The following is a 15,439-nucleotide window of genomic DNA, read 5'->3' as shown; positions in this document are numbered from 1 at the left end:
CGGTGGGACTTGTACAAGTCGGACGGGTTGCACCTGAACTGGAATGGGACAAACATCCTTGTGGGGAGGTTTACTAGTGCTGTTGTGGGGAGTTTAAATAAATATGGCAGGGGGGTGGGATACAGAGTGGAGGTACAGTAGGGAGTGATGCACAGCCAAATATAGAAGAGAAACTAACTCAGTCTGGAAGGCAGAGCAAATATAGACCTGTTAAGGCACAAGGGGATAATGAAAGGCTGGGTTGTATCTATTTTAATGCAAGGAGTCTGACAAGTAAGGTGGATGAATTGAGGGCATTGATTAACACATGGGAATATGATATTGTTGCTATCACAGAGACATGGTTAAGGGAAGGGCAGGACTGGCAGCTCAATATTCCAGGGTATGGAATCTTCAGGCATGACATGGAGGTGGTGTAAAAGAGGAGGTAGCATTGCACTACTGATCAAGGGATCAATTACTGCAGTAAAGAGGGATGGTATCTTAGAAGGTTCCTTAAATGAGGCCATAAGGGTAGAACTTAAAAACAAAAAGAGGGCAATCACTTTGCTGGGAGTGTAGTATAGGCAAACAGTCAGGGGGAGATAGAGGAGCAGATATGTCGGAAAATCTCAGAGGAGTGTAAAAATAATAGGGTAATAACAGTAGGGGATTTCAACTTCCCCAATATTAACTGGGATAGTCTTGGTATGAAAGGCTTAGAGGGGGCGGAATTCTTAAAATGCATCCAGGGGTGCTTTTTAAGCCAGCGTGTAGAAAGTCCTACAAGAGAAGGGGCGGTACTGGACCTAATCTTAGGGAGTGAAGCCGGGCAAGTGGTAGAAGTGTCAGTGGGGAAGCATTTCGGAGATGGTGGCCATAACTCATAAGGCAGTTATGGAAAAGGACAAAGATGGACCGGAAATAAAGGTCCTGAGTTGGGGGAAGGCTGATTTCAATATGATAAGACAGGATCTGGGCATAGTGGACTGGGAGCAGCTGCTTGTAAGAAAGTCTACATCAGACCAGCGGGAGTCATTCAAAAAGGAAATAGTGAGAGTTCAGGGCCAACATGTTCCTGTAAAGGTGACAAGTCCAACAAGTCCAGGGAACCCTGGATGTCAGGGGATATAGAGGATTGGATAAGGAGAAAAAAAGGAGGCTCATGGCAGACACAGAGGGCTGAAAAGAGCGGAAGCCCTAGAGGAGTATAAAAAGTGTAGGGAGTACATAAAAAAGTAATTAGGAGAGTGAAGAGGGGGCATGAAAAAGCATTGGCGGGATAGATAAAGGAAAATCCCAAGGCATTTTATAAATATATTAAGGGCAAGAGGATCACCAGGGAAAGAGTAGGGCCCATTAGGGACCAAAGTGTCAATTTGTGTGTGGAACCGGAGGACATAGGTGAGGTTTTAAATGATTACTTTTCATCTGTGTTCACTATGGAGAAGGACGATGTAGGTGTAGAAATCAGGGAGGGGGACTGTGATATACTTGAACAAATTAGCATTGAAAGGGAGGAAGTATTAACGGTTTTAGCGGACTTAAAAGTGGATAAATCCACAGACGCAATGAGATGTATCCCAGGCTGCTATGCGAGGCAAGGGAGAAGATTGCAGGGGCTCTGACCCTAATTTTCAAATCCTCTCTGGCCACAGGAGAGGTGCCAGAGGACTGGAGGACAGCAAATGTGGTACCATTATTCAAGAAGGGTAGTGGGGATAAAGCAGATAATTACAGGCCAGTAAGTCTAACATCAGTGGTAGGGAAACTATTGGAAAAATTTCTGAGGGACAGGATTAATCTCCACTTGGAGAGGCAGGGATTAATCAGGGTTAGTCAGCATGGCTTTGTCAGTTCGAGATCATGTCTAACAAATTTGATTGAATTTTTCGAGGAGGTGACTAGTTGTGTAGATGAGGGTAGTGCAGTTGATGTAGTCTACATGGACTTCAGTAAGGCTTTTGACAAAGTCCCACATGGGAGGATGGTCAAGAAGGTAAGAGCCCATGGGATCCAAGGCAATTTGGCAAATTGGATCCAAAGTTGGCTTAGTAGCAGGAGGCAGAGGGTGTTGCTCGACGCTGTTTTTGCAATTGGAAGCCTGTGACAAGTGGTGTACCACAGGGATTGGTGCTGGGGCCCTTGCTGTTTGCACTGTACATTAATGATTTAGACGTGAAAATAGGAGGTATGATCAGTAAGTTCGCAGATGACATGAAAATTGGTGGTGTCGTAAATAGCGAAAAGGAAAGCCTTAGATTACAGAACGATATAGATGGGCTGGTAAGATGGGCAGAGCAGTGGCAAATGGAATTTAATCCTGAGAAGTGTGAGGTGATGCATTTTGGGAGGACTAACACAGCAAGGGAATACACAATGAATGGTGGGACCCCAGGAAGTACAGAGGATAAGAGGGACCTTGGTGTACATGTCCATACATCCCTGAAGGCAGCAGCACAGGTAGATAAGGTGGTTAAGAAGGCATATGATATATTTGAAACAAAAACAGAATTACCTGGAAAAACTCAGCAGGTCTGGCAGCATCGGCGGAGAAGAAATCAGTTAACGTTTCGAGCCTTCATGGCCCTTCAGCAGAACTGAAGCATAGTTAGAAGAAGGGAGAAATATAAATTGGTTTAAGGTGGTGGGGGGGTGGGGGGGATGGTGGGGGGAGAGAGAGACATTGAGGGTGTGGTGATTGTGGAGATGAGCAGATAATCAAAAGATGTCACAGACAAAAGGGTCAAAGAGGTGTTTTGTCTGAGAAAAGTGCTAATTAAGAATGGAGGACAGGATATTCAAAGTACAGCTCTAGTGGGGGTGGGGTGGAAAGGCTAACAAGGTTTTAGTTTTAGATTTAAAAATGATGGAAATAGGTGGGGAAAGAAGAATCTATATAAATTATTGAAAAAAAAGCGGGGGGTGGGGGGGTGGGGAGAAACGGGGTGGGGATGGGGGGAGGGGGAGTTTAAGATCTAAAGTTGTTGAATTCAATATTCAGCCCGGAAGGCTGTAAAGTGCCTAGTCGGAAGATGAGGTGCTGTTCCTCCAGTTTGCGTTGGGCTTCACTGGAACAATGCAGCAAGCCAAGGACAGACATGTGGGCAAGAGAACAGGGTGGAGTGTTAAAATGGCAAGCGACAGGGAGGTTTGGGTCTTTCTTGCGGACAGACCGCAGGTGTTCCGCAAAACGGTCGCCCAGTTTGCGTTTGGTCTCTCCAATGTAGAGGAGACCGCATTGGGAGCAACGAATGCAGTAGACTAAGTTAGGGGAAATGCAAGTGAAATGCTGCTCAATATTTGCCTTTATTAGCCGAGGCATAGAATATAAGAGCTGTTGGAGCTGTATAAAACGCTAGTTAGGCCACAGCTGGAGTACTGTGTGCAGTTCTGGTCACCACATTATAGGAAGGATGTGATTGTACTGGAGAGAGTGCAGAGGAGATTCACCAGATGTTGCCTGGGCTGGAGCGTTTCAGCTATGAAGAGAGACCGGATAGGCTGGGGTTGTTTTCTTTAGAGCAGGGAAGGCTGATGGGGGACCTGATAGAGGTATACAAAATGATGAGGGGCAGAGATAGGGTAGATAGGAAGAAACTTTTCCCCTTAGCGGAGGTGTCAATAACCAGCAGGCCTAGATTTAAGGTGAGTTGCAGGAGGTTTAGAGAGGATTTGAGGAAAAGATTTTTCACTCAGGGGTGAATCTGGAACACTCTGCCTGAGGGGGTGGTAGAGACAGGAGCCCTCACAACATTTAAGAAGTCTTTAGATGAGCACTTGAAATGCCATAACATACAGGGCTACAGGCCAAGTGCTGGAAAATGGGATTAGAATAGATAGGGGGCTTGATGGCCGGCACAGACACAATGGGCCGAAGGGCCCATTTCTGTGCTGTATAACTCTGTGAGTCTATTACTCCCTGCCTGTGATCTGATTATTTAAGATATTATTTCAGATATATTTCATCTCGGTGCTTTGTACAGATTGTAAGGAATTTCGGTGCAATATTTTGGGTCCTCCCAACTTTTTGCAGCTTCAAACAAAACAAAATGCCATCCGTATATCCCCATCCTTAATGGTGAGCTCTTTAGAAGCCAATATCTCAATAACACATTCCACCTGGGACCATTTCATGCAATATCTAACCAGAACCACAAAAATTAATCAAACAAGCAGGAAAGGAAAAAGCAACATTTTACCAATTGTATAGTGGAGAAATGCAACGTCCGTTTGTTAGTAAATGACTCATGTTTGTAATTTTTCTAAATACCAAGGTAAGATTTCGCTTTAAAAAGTGCCACCAATAACCAAGGTATTCTTCAATGGTGGGGTTTCCGGCCCAACATCGAAAAGCGTTGGAGAACACACCTCAGCCAATATCGGCCACCTCGCAGCACTTAATGCCCCTCACTTGGGAGGAAGACCCACCTCAGAGAGCTGCCAGCCAATCTGATTCCCTAGTCCCACCAGCCCCACTGGGACTAGTGGCCACGGCTGGAACTATACCTAGTTCCACTAGTCTATGTGCTGGGAGGCCAGGACAAAGGTAAGTATAAGGGCCTCAAAGTGAAGACCAGATGGGAGGGAGGGGGCCATGTTGCAAAGGCCAGGGGGAGGAGGAGGGAGCACTTGGGGGAGGGGTTGGAGGTTGGGTAGCAGGTCTTTTGGGGTGGTGCGGGTGGGGGGGGTGGGGGGGGGGGGGGGGTCCCGATCAGGAAAGTGGGCCAGCGAAGGAAATGCCCCCCCACTTCCCGCCTGTGGTCTGAGTTGGCTGACCTGCCTGCCCCATCCCTGGCCTCCCACTGCTGGACTCCAAATTGGGGCCGCACAGGAAAGGGCTTCGACTGGGGAGGGGGCAGGTGGGCAGGCCTGACCACTCCTCCATAAAGCTTCTGACTGATCGGGGGAGGGTGGGTAGTCGGCAAGGAGGCGACCTGGTGAATTGTATGGACCACCCCTCTCTTCAAACCTGCCAGCGGGGGCCTGTAAAATCCTGTCCCCCATCTGCTCTGTCATGTGGATGTAAAATATCCCATAGCACAATTTCAAATTACATTTCAAAATTTGCCCCTCAATCAACGTCACTAAAAAAGCAAATCATCTGAGTTATTATCTACTGACTGTTTGTGGGGTTTTGATGTATGCAAATTTAAGGTCCGTTTCCTACATTGCAACACTGGCTGCACATCAAAAGATTTCATAGGCTGTAGAGCATTTAGGGGTGTCCTGACATTGTGTAAGTGGCTTTTGAAATGCAATTTTTTAAATAAAAATAATCATTTAATTGACTGCTTGTCAAGGAAGAGGACTTAAGGAGAGTTTTTAGAAACTTCCTTGGTGACCCAGGCGCTGGTCTACAAAAATAATGAATGACATTATTGAAATAATATAAACTTGGCCAGTTGGCATCTGCATCTTCTAATCAACGTAGCTCAAACAAATTGGGTTTCATCCAGAGCGATGATCACACACTACGTTACAAGTCAAAGAATGCACACGTAAACAGGAGCAGTCATGCATTGGGTGCGTTTTAATTTCATTGCCTCCATTATCCTACATGGAAGCTTATTTCACTCTCCTACAGTGTTAAAGTGACAGACTGACTTGGAAGCCATGATCGGAGTCTTTCTATCAGCTTGATTTGTGGGGTTAAAGGAAGTTGTCTCAGTTCTTCCTTGATTCATGGAGTCAGGATAAGGTCCATGACCTGTTCTGTTCAGTACATCTTCTGCCAGATTGACAAACCAGTGTTACTCATGTTGAAAAGTTGACCATCCCACCCGCCCAATAGAGACGAATATTTAAACGTAAGGCCATTTGTGGGAGAGATGAAAAGATTATGAGGTGGTGAATGCGGTGGTGATGAATGTTTTCAAAAGGAAATTAGAAACGCACTTGAGGGAAAAAACATTTGCAGGCATAGAGGAGGGAAATAGGATTTACTGGATGGCCCCACAGAGAGCTGACATGGACTTAATGGGCTTCCTTCTGCACAGTAATGACTCTATGACTAATATTCTACATCATTCTTTGTATTGATGGTCTATGATACAGTGGTTACCACCTGTTCGGATTTAAGCTATTAACCATATAGTAATGGAAGCAATTGTTAGTGCTGCTGAACTTGATATTGGAGGTAAGTTGCCTTGAGAAATGACAGAAGCTTTGTAGCCAAAGCACTCTCTCAAGCAACTAATCGTCCGATGGCAGGTGTAATATTCTTTAAGTTCAAGGGGCTTTTATCAGCACAAATCTTTAGGGACAGGAAAAAAAGGTAATTGACCTTAATGGGAAAAGATTAGATGGAAGCTGAAGTATATAATATCTGACAGGAATTCCAGCTAGATTTTTATCAGAAAATCCCTATTACAAAGGGCCTTTTCTGTGCATGATTTCATGTGGTGCTTCTGAACAAGGCGCCCTGCTACTCTCTAGGCTTCCAGACAAACAACTTACTGTGTTTATAAGAACCTCTCCAGCCATTTCAAGTAAAATTGATCTCTGGTTCCTTAGTACTGTACTAAATCATCATGGTTTCACATATTCCTAAGATTTCAGGATCGACATGCTACAGTGATTCATTCGTCTCCTGAAGGAACGTTGCACTCTAGAGCTATTTTATTTCTCATAGATAAAGCTGTACAAAGATTGGGTTTGGGAGGTTAAGACGTTTTTAGTAACACCAGGCACTGTACATGAAATAAAAGAGAAAGAAAATTGAATCAAATTAGGGACTGAAGTGGCAAAATCAGGCTTTGGGGAAATTATTTTAACAACACGTAAGATCAGACCAGAGAAAAACAAAAGAAGTGAGCAGGAGATCAGAGTAAGAGAGATAAGCTCCAGGAAAGCAGACAAAATAGACAAATGGAATGTTAAACTTCCATTTTCCGTTCTGATTATAGTCAACGTTTTAGCTTTCAACGAAGCTTTAACGTTCAATCATAGTTACAAACATTGTGTAGCCCCTTCGACTTGTATTAGTTACATTTACAGACCCTTAATTGATCGCTGTCCACCGCAAACACTTTCAGAGCATTTGTTAATGTAATTTTCCCACATTCCTGGCTATTTGTTAGCATTGCAGCTTCTGGTACATTAAGTAAATATGAAAGCCTACCCCTTGATTAAATAATGAGCAGGTTGTTCAAGCTGTTTACAACATAAAGTTAGGCATTGATGGAGGCAATGAAGGAGTTGATCATTGTACATTTTTTAGAATGATTCATGCTTTTCTCTCATTTACATATGTTAAACATTTTATCAATATTGCCATGGACAGCATGCTCTCATACTGCCATCGTCAGTATGTTTGGTATGGAAAGAGGAGTGCGTATTCCAATTAAATAATTCGGCAGCTTTCTTAAAGGATTTGATGATTTAAAGTTGAAGTGAGGATTGACTAAAGCTAAGGGTTCACAACAGGTTTGCAAGGTTTCTAGCAGTCGAATATCTAGAAGGTTGGTTCTCAGGTGAACTTTGAAACTGGAACATGTTGGTTACTTTGGCTGCTTGATGACCTGCAGTTAGTTTCAGAGCCTGGTTCTCAGACTGGCTGACGACTGCTGGTTCTGATGATCTGCTGGGTCCTGGGGGGGTAATAAGGGTGCAGTCCCTGAAACCAGCTTCGATCACATGACTGCTGGGTTAACATTACTGAGGCCCACTCAGTCTAGTTTGGATAGGGGAGGCCATGGTGGTACAAAGGGAAGTTGATAGTGGCCACTGAGTTTCAATCTTCCCTTTTGTCCAGTATAAAACAAGGAGACAGGCAGTCTGGAAACTCCATTATCTTTAGGAGTTGGCCTATTCTTAGACAAAGAGATGTGTGAATTCCAAAAATGGCTGTGAGGTAACCTCACCTATATCCGTATTTAATTAGGTATTCGCCAGAGACTTGATACTGTCTGGAACACAAATGCCAAAAGTCACATGATTTACAGCAGCCAACTTAACAGCTTGTTTCTGGCCAATTTTTAAAAGTATTGACTGCAAATTCATAATATGTCATGCCTGAACTAGGCATGTCAATATATATCAATACCTTATTCCGATTTGCTGTAAATTCTTTAACATGGCTGACAATTAACAAATAGGTACAGTATTGGTGTTATGCCAAAGTCAGTTATAAAGACTTAATGCAAAATCAAAATACCGTGTATACTGGAAATTTGAAATAAAAGCAGAAAATGCTTGAAACACTCAGCAGATCTGGCAGTATCTGTAGAGAGAGAAAGAGAGTTAACCTTTGTGACCTTTAACTTGGAAAAGTTAGGAACGTAATCAGTTTTGAGTGAAGTGAAAGGGGAGAGGGCAGGAAGAAGAACAAAAAGGAAGGACTGTGATAGTAACTTAGAGTAAGATGTTGATATATATTGCCATACCCAGTCCAGGAATAGCATATTATTAATTTTCAGTCAATACTTTTAAAAATTGGACATGTTAAGTTGTTAAGTTGGCTGCTGCAAATCAAGTGACTTTTGACATTTGTACTTCAGACAGTATCAAGTCTCCAGTGAATAACGAATTAAATATGGACATAGGTAAGGATACCTCACAAACATTTGTGGAATTCGCACGTCTCATTGTTTAAGGATGGGCCAACACCTAAAGGTAATGGTGGTGAAGAGGTGAAAGGGCAGGATGTTTCCTGGTACAGGGCCAAATGGAGTGGTAATGGGGCAATTAAGATCTTTTGTTACTTGTCCCACCTCAGGCCAAACATCAAATCATACAGAATTCAGATATTAGTGGAATTTGTTCGAAAGGCATCTCCGAGAGTCCCTCAGAGATAGCGTAGCAATACTTCCCCAACAAATCTCAACATTTTCCCCCACAATTGCCAGATTGCCTTACCTTGATAGGAATCTTGATGTGCAACAATAGCAAGTTGTATGTTCACTCTTAACAGAATTTAGGTGCAACCTTATCCACAAAACATCATCATTACATGTCCTACTCTATCAATGTGCCTCATTACTAATGTGCATATGTTGAAAGATTTTCCCTGAAGTAATCATTCACTATTTAACACAATTTTTTCATTATGCCTATGCTTTTCTATAAAACTTCATACAAAATATTCACTATTGGATAGTGTAGATCGCCAATCTTCTTCCGATAGTTGAGGTTATACTTCAGAGAATGATCAGATTAAGAAAAATGTGTGTTGTTCCTTCTTTGCTGAGGCATTTTATTTGGAATGGGAAGCAGCTTGACATGCTTTAGATACCATCCAGTACCTGACCTGAAGGATTTCCATTTTTCAACTGTGTCTCCTTGTTAAGTATGTATAGACACTAATTAACTACTGCAACCTTCCAGCCACACTGAATTGCACAACATCAGAGAAACCTGATTCTAATGGAACTACAGCTACTTCAGTGGCTGACAAAAACCTTATGGCAATTTCATTAACTATTTAATTACATCTGTGGAAATGACCTTCGGGTGTGTTGCAAATCACGCAGATAATGCATTGCAATTTAAACCAAACTGCCTGAAACATAAGTGAAGTGGAAAGTATAGACTGCCTCACAGTAACAACAAAAACAACAATTTGTATTTATATAGTGCCTTTAACGTAATGAAACATCCCAAGGCGCTTCACAGGCGCATTATAAATCAAAGTATGACACCTAACCACATAAGGAGACATTAGGCCAGATGACCAAAAGCTTGATCAAAGAGGTGGGTTTTAAGGAGAGTCTGAAAGGAGGAAAGCACAGAGGCAGAGAGGTGTAGAGAGGGAATTCCAGACCATGGGGCCCTGGCCACTGAAAGCAAAGCCACCAGTGATGAAGGAATTATAACTGGAAATGCACAAGAAGAGGAGTACAGAGAGAATTGTGGGACTGGAGGAGACTAAAGAGATAGGGAGGGGCAAGATTTAGAAGGATTTGAAAACATGGATGAGAATTTTAAAATCAAGATGTTGATTGACCAGAAGCCAATGTAGGTCAGCGAGCACAGGGGGTTTTGGAGGAACAGGACCTGCTGCGAGTTAAGACACGGGCAGCAGAGTTTTGGATGACCTCAATTTTAAGAATGTGGGAGGCCAGCAGGAGAGCATTGGAATAGTCAAGTCTAGAGATACTGAAGGCATTGATGAAGGCATGGACGAATAAATATTTGTATAAAGGTTTTGCAGAATGACATTGGAACTTGCAACACCTGCTCTGTTCATGCAGCTGGCATTTTAAAAAGTGACGTATAGCACATCCGACATATTATGGCATCATCCTGATATTTGTGGAGCCCAGTACTGGCCAATGCTCTGTGTGTGTATGATGTTGACTAGGCCTTTCTGTTGAGTTGTGTTTTACAGTGTTGTCTGTATCTTGTGAATTCCTGCCAATTCTCTTCATGAAGAAGAAAATTGAAATGTAAAGCCCTCTCTCAGGATTCTGCGCCATTGGTTTTCCACAGATTTGTCAAAAGGAGGCTTTTTAAATAGAAACTGGAGTGTTATGGGTTAATAAAATAGATACGCTAATGAGTGATGTAGTCAATGAAGTGTCAGTGATATCAGTAGTCATGTGCTGGATCCAAGAGTGAGGATGGAGCAATCTGTACTCAGGAGAGACATACCTACTCAGCTACCTCGACTACAGCTCCTCACACCCCGCTTCTTGTAAAGACTCCATCCCATTCTCTCAGTTCCTTCGCCTCCGTCGCATCTGTTCTGATGACGCTACCTTCAAAAACAGCTCCTCTGACATGTCCTCCTTCTTCCTTAACCGAGGTTTTCCATCCACGGTCATTGACAGGGTCCTCAACCGTGTCCGGCCCATATCCCGCGCATCCTCCCTCACGCCTTCTCCTCCTTCCCAGAAACATGATAGGGTCCCCCTTGTCCTCACTTATCACCCTACCAGCCTCCGCATTCAAAGGATCATCCTCCGCCATTTCCGCCAACTCCAGCATGATGCCACCACCAAACACATCTTCCCTTCACCCCCCCTGACGGCATTCCGTAGGGATCGTTCCCTCCGGGACACCCTGGTCCACTCCTCCATCACCCCCTACTCCTCAACCCCCACTTATGGCACCTCCCCATGCCCACGCAGAAGATGCAACACCTGCCCCTTCACTTCCTCTCTCCTCACCGTCCAAGGGCCCAAACACTCCTTTCAAGTGAAGCAGCATTTCACTTGCATTTCCCCTAACTTAGTCTACTGCATTCGTTGCTCCCAATGCGGTCTCCTCTACATTGGAGAGACCAAACGCAAACTGGGCGACCGTTTTGCGGAACACCTGCGGTCTGTCCGCAAGAAAGACCCAAACCTCCCTGTTGCTTGCCATTTTAACACTCCACCCTGTTCTCTTGCCCACATGTCTGTCCTTGGCTTGCTGCATTGTTCCAGTGAAGCCCAACGCAAACTGGAGGAACAGCACCTCATCTTCCGACTAGGCACTTTACAGCCTTCCGGGCTGAATATTGAATTCAACAACTTTAGATCTTAAACTCCCCCTCCCCCCATCCCCACCCCGTTTCTCCCCCCGCCCCCGCTTTTTTTTCAATAATTTATATAGATTCTTCTTTCCCCATCTATTTCCATTATTTTTAAATCTAAAACTAAAACCTTGTTAGTCTTTCCACCCCACCCCCACTAGAGCTGTACTTTGAATATCCTGTCTTCCATTCTTAATTAGCACTTTTCTTAGACAAATATCACCACCTTCAACACCTCTTTGACCCTTTTGTCTGTGACATCTTTTGATTATCTGCTCATCTCCACAATCACCACACCCTCAATGTGTCTCTCCCCCCCCCCAGCCCCCACCTTAAACCAGTTTATATTTCTCCCTTCTTCTAACTATGCTTCAGTTCTGCCGAAGGGCCATGAAGGCTCGAAACGTTAACTGATTTCTTCTCCGCCGATGCTGCCAGACCTGCTGAGTTTTTCCAGGTAATTCTGTTTTTGTTTTGGATTTCCAACATCCGCAGTAGCTTTTAGCTTTTTGTTTTTACCTACTCTGTAACCTGTTGATATATTGTCTTAATAAACCAGTTTAAAGCAAGTACCAGAGTAAGACTACAGTCAGTCTAGGGATGTTAGATCACACATACCAACAAGCCAGGAACCACGACACGAGCCCACAGAACCTGATGGCAGTGCAAAGCAGAAACCATCACAAAAACGTGGAGGTTGGGAGCATTTGTAAAAACTAAAGCAAAATACTGCAGATTCTGGAAATCTAAAATTAAAAACGGAGATTGCTGGAAATACTCAGCAAGTCTAGCAGCATCTGTGGAGAGAGAAACAGTCAGCGGGCCGGATTTTCGTGGAGGAGACGGAAAGGTTGAGTTGGGAAACTCCTCGACTCAACTCAGCTAACTCAGCTCATCGAAAAAGGCCCCTGCCCACTGTATTTTTAGTCTTGGGAGACCGTCATGTTCTGTGGGCTTGTGGCGTGGTTCCTGGCTTGCTGGTATGTGTGACATATCTTCCCTAGACTGACTGTAGTTTTACTCTGGTGCTTGCTTTAAATGGGTTTATTAAGACTACATATAAATAGGTTACAGAGTAGGTATGTCTCCCCTGAATGCAGAGTTTCCATCCTCACTCTCTCTCTTGTGTCTAGCACATGACTACTGATATCACTGACACATCATTGTCTACATCACTCATTATCATATCTATTCTATTAACCCATAACACTCCAGTTTCCATTTAAAAAGCCTCCTTTTGACAACTCTGTGGCAAACCAATGGCGCGGAATCCTGAGAGAAGACTTTGCAATTCCATTTTCTTCTTCGTGAAGAGAATTGGCAGGAATTCACAAGATGCAGACAACACCGTAAAAAACAACTCAACAGAAAGGCCTAGTCAACGTCATTACACACACAGAGCATTGGCCAGTACTGGGCTCTACAAACATCAGGATGATGGAGTCAGGCCTGCCGCCTCCACCTGCATACCTGAGGCAACAATAGAGACGGCTGGATGGCGAGGCCACCAGTTCCGTTTACCGAGACATCGGCCTACTTATAGTGATGAATGTCAAGCCCTCAAGCCCTCACACATCAGACTCTCCACATGTCCCTCAAATCTCCATTGCAATCCATATTCAAAAACAAGGGTAAATTTAACCAAGAGAACGATGGCCCCATCAATCTTACATTAAATCACCAGTAAACTAATGGAAATGATTATAATAATATTTACATACGAGCTTACTAAGTAGGAACAGGAGTAGGCCATTTGGCCCCTCCAGACACTCTGCCATTCGATAAGATCATGGCTGATCTGATTGTGGCCTCAACTCCACTCTCCCACCTACCCCTGATAACCTTTGACTCCCTATCTATCTATCTACCTCTGCCTTAAGAATATTCAATGACCCTGCCTCCTCCACTGTTTGGGAAGAGAGTTCCAAAGACTCATGACCCTCTGAGAGAAAAAAATTAGCTAGTTAATAGCCAGCTCCATCTCAGAAGGAGGGAACGTTCCTGACCAATATCTTTGATCTTTTTTTGAGGAAGGTGCGTTTCAAATAGACGAAGGAAAATAAACATATTGAAGATTTATAGAATGCCTTTGATAATGTTCCTCACAAAAGGCCACAGCAACTGAAAGCATAGGGATAAAAACAAAAAACTGCGGATGCTGGAAATCCAAAACAAAAACAGAAACAGAAACAGAAATACCTGGAAAAACTCAGCAGGTCTGGCAGCATCGGCGGAGAAGAGTACAGTTGACATTTCGAGTCCTCATGGCCCTTCAACACCTCCCCACCACGCCTTTCCTTATATTTCACCCCTTTCCTAATTTTACTTAGTTCTGCTGAAGGGTCATGAGGACTTGAAATGTCAACTGTACTCTTCTCCGCCGATGCTGCCAGACCTGCTGAGTTTTTCCAGGCATTTCTGTTTCTGTTTTTGTTATGAAAGCATAGGGAATTCAAGGTAAAATGTGCTTGTGGTTAAGAAATTGGCTGAGGTGCTTGTCAAGAGGAGTGATATCAGAGTGGGGGAGGGGGTGTAAAACTGGGTAAAGTATCCCAATTAATGACACTGCAACTCCAAGTGCTGCTAATATGTGTTAACTTGGATTCAGAAACTCAATACAAGTTGGTTAACAGACGATACTGAACAAATGGAAGTGGCAAGTTAAAAGAAACAGCCAAAAGAGTGTACCTAAAATCTGTATAGTGTGGAACAGTGTACATTGGAGGGAAAAATGGATGACTTGCACATGCAGTAAAGCTGAAAGTAAATTTCAAAGGGATTGGGATGAGATAATGGATGAGCAAACAATAGTTCTGAATGTCACTAGTAAATCAGCAAATGCCATGCTCAGAGAGCACTGCAGTGCTCTGTCCAGGTCGCACCTTGAATATTCTGTTCAGTTTTAGTCACCAAGATATAAGTGAAATATTCAGGGCACAAAGACAGTGCAAAGAAAGGTCACAAGCTTAATCTATGATGTCAAAGAGTAAATTCTCCAAAACTGGAGCATTTGGTCCATTTGGTCTCTAAGAGACTTGAAAGGGAGGAAACATTAAAGAAACATGCAAGAGGGAATTGTTTTTTTTCAAAAATATACTTTATCCATAAAATTTGTAAAGGTTCATTATATAGCTGTTCAAACTTGACATTAAAAAGTAAAATGCAGTTCAGTTTCTTTCAGTGCATGTTGCCTCACTACACTTGCCATTGCAGGTTACAGTTATAATCTAAATTTACATTTCATGTCAAACATTCTCTGGTCCATATGGTCCAAGGGGTTTTCCACAGGTTCCAGTCCCTTGGCTGGAGGGCCTTAGAGAGATCCTTTCCCTACTGAACCTTTACAGCAGCTGCCCGAGCTTCAGTGAGTCCTTCAGAATGTAATCCTGGAATTTGGAACATACCTGCCTGGTTGTCTATTTTTTTCCAAAAGTATACGCTATTCGTAACATTTATAAAAGCGCATTACATGACCGTTCAAAGTTCACATTACATAAGGTGCAAATCAAATCAGTTCCTTCCGATGCTATATGTTATTCTCCACATTTACAATTACAGTTAACGTTTACAATATTCATTTCATGTTAAACGCACAGCCCGAGGGGTTTTACCTAGTTTCTAGCCCCTTGGTGTACTATGGCTGAAAGACCTCAGACAGGGGCCTTTCCACATTTCAGCCACTGCTCCAATGATCAGCATTGATTAACACATAGTCCTGCAAAGTGCCAGTCTGCAATACTCGGTCGTGGACAACTCTTTGCACTGGAAGATCAGCAAGTTTTGGGCAGGGGTTGTCGACTAGATAAATTCCTGTGCACTGCTTCAAGGTAAGTCAAACAGCAGCACAAGGGGATGGGACAAGTGAAATGCCTATTTTTGTAAGGATGCCTTCATGTAGAGAGCAGTTACATTTCACATGATGTTCAGGTAGGGCAGTGGAGGCAAAGTCTGGGACCCAAGCAAAAAAAGTACAGTTAAAAGAAGCAATGACGGCAGAACTAA

This window comes from Cetorhinus maximus, chromosome 12, assembly GCF_964194155.1.
Source record: "Cetorhinus maximus chromosome 12, sCetMax3.hap1.1, whole genome shotgun sequence".
In the NCBI taxonomy this organism is placed as follows: Eukaryota; Metazoa; Chordata; class Chondrichthyes; order Lamniformes; family Cetorhinidae; genus Cetorhinus; species Cetorhinus maximus.
Note: the sequence above shows the minus strand (reverse complement) of the source record.